The 2,406-nt window shown below is 35.6% G+C and overlaps 1 non-coding gene across 1 annotated transcript; it reads left to right on the plus strand.

Annotated features, from left to right (window-relative positions):
• The first annotated feature begins 699 nt into the window (after window positions 1–699).
• On the plus strand, window positions 700–805 carry LOC121446655. Its single transcript, XR_005974090.1, has one exon. It is a non-coding gene; the product is annotated as a U6 spliceosomal RNA (small nuclear RNA).
• Window positions 806–2,406: the final 1,601 nt, after the last annotated feature.

Here is a 2,406-nt window from a genome sequence, read left to right on the forward strand (position 1 = left end):
ACTAGGTAAGGAACCAGGGTAAGATAGGAGATATTCCACAAAAAGGGAAATAGAATATAGTGTTACAAAGAGATAAAGAAAAAAGTAGAATAGGAGGGTTAATATCAAAGTAGTAAAAATAAGTGTGCAAATGAAAAAGTAATGAAATCTATAAAATAATGAGTTGAGTTCAGTGATGATAACTAGAGAGTAAGAAAATCTTTAAAAAAATAGTTTTATGTCTAAAAATTGGACCAGATATTTTTGCAAATTAAAAACAGATTGTAAAGAGAGGGTTGGAGTTGGAAAATTCCTGTTCATCAAATTAAAAACAAGAGCTCTATTTATTTAAAAACAACACTTAATGTTGTCAAGTTACATTCTTTGTTCTACCATTTTTACAGGGGCTGAGTCCGCGAGGACGCTGCAGGAGGTATGTAAGTGGCCCTTGAAGACACTACAAGAAAGAAGGCAACATATTCCTAATACCCCAAGAAAAGTGTGTTCCCAGACCAACAACTGGACTTGATTAAAAAGAAACCCTAGTCCAGGCTCCACATGGCTACGTGACAACACACATGAGAAATGCTCCATTTCTCACGGCCTCCTGCACAGTGACTGACACCGCGAGTCTGCTTCCTCCCTTCCTTCCCGCACGCTTCTACATTCTTTCCATTGACGAAACCTTCTTAAAGGGACATCATGAAAAAGACAAAGGAAGTGCTCCTTCGGCAGCACATCTACTAAAACTGGAACGATACAGAGAAGATTAGCATGGCCCCTGCGCAAGGATAATACGCAAACTCGTGAAGCCGTCCATATTTTTTTTGTTATAAGCATCAATGTGACACTTGCAGAATACTACAACGTGGGTCATTGTTTCTCCATATTTGGAAGATAAATGTAGACTGTTTTTGTAAGATATAGTTAATAACTAAAAATCTATTGAAACGGTCTTGCAACAATGTGTGCCCAGATGCTTCATGCAAGCATTGCTGCCACAGACTTTTCTATTTTTAGAAAGGGTTTTTATGGATCAATGCCCCAGTTGTCAAAGTCCAACGTTGGTGTTTTCAGTCTTTAAAATGTCACCTGTAAAATGGGCATTATTTATGGGTTTTTTTGTATTCCTGATTATTGTACGTATAGTGTAAAGAAAGTCTGTACATTGGGTTATAACACTAGTATATTTAAACTTACAGACTTATTTTGTAAACCATCATCTTAATGTACTGTAATTAACATGGTTATAATATGTAAAATTCCTCCCTGACACACAACTTTGTGTGCAATAAACCAATTTTGCTTGCAATAAAATCTTGAAAAATAAAAAAAGAAAAAGTAAGTATAAAGGTTCACTTTTGCTTTAAATTTGTGCATTTTTACTTCCATAAAAGGATAAAAGATAAACAAGTTTTTCACATAAGTAATTAAAGTTACAAATGTATATAACATTACTTTTATAGTAGATCAAACTGTGCTGGGACAGTAGACTTGCTGCTGTCTAAAAAAGCATGGTATTTAAAATGAAGGATAAAAAGTAGATGACAAGTGTAGTACCCCTCTCTTGCCTATAGTTAGCGCTGTAATACAACACAGAATGCAGCACTGTGGGAACAATACTTTTTCTAACCTGTGAACTAATCAGTTAAACTAACTGCCCACAGTTCCTTGTGAAATCTATAGTATTCTGCATTTTACAGCTTTTTTTTTTTTTTTTTTTTTGCTATGAACCTGGTTTGCAGAAGTTCAGGAACTTCAAACATTAATGTCAAGAAACTTAAAAACACAGTATTGCCAGGTGATGGAGGCACATTCCTCTAATTTCAGCACTCAGGAGACAGAGGCAGGGGGATCCCTGTGAGTTTGAGGCCAGCCTGGTCTACAAAGTGAGTTCCAGGACAGCTACTGTTGTTATGCAGAGAAACCCTGTCTCGAAAAACAAAAGTAAAACAAAACAAAGTTTCTTTTAGCTTGGCAAAAAGTTTTATGTCAGTGACTGAAGAGATGGTTCGGTGAGTAAGAGGATTTACTTCTCTTCTGGTATATATAAGATCAATTCAACACCCCAGTCAGGTGACCTCTGGCCTCCATGGACACCCCCAACCATGTACACAGACACACATACAAACACATATGTATTTAAAATAAAATTTCTTAAAATACATTTATATCCATAGAAAAAAGCAGATTTGTTAATATCAAATCTAAGGGTTAAGTTATCAAAAGATTAAAATCTCAGTTATTAATTTTACCCTTTAATAAAAGTAAACACTGTGCTTTTTATTTAAATAGTCTAATTCGAGAAGCACAATTTCCAGTAGTATTCCATTTTATGAGTTCCGATATGCTCTCGTCTTATTTATCCACAGTCCAAAGGGAATAGGAGTCTCTGTATCCCTGCCTTCCTCCAGGTCTTGCTCTTCT

The sequence above is a fragment of the Microtus oregoni genome, unplaced genomic scaffold (assembly GCF_018167655.1).
Source record: "Microtus oregoni isolate MIOR12 unplaced genomic scaffold, Mior012 000003F_ref0000135, whole genome shotgun sequence".
Taxonomy (NCBI): Eukaryota; Metazoa; Chordata; class Mammalia; order Rodentia; family Cricetidae; genus Microtus; species Microtus oregoni.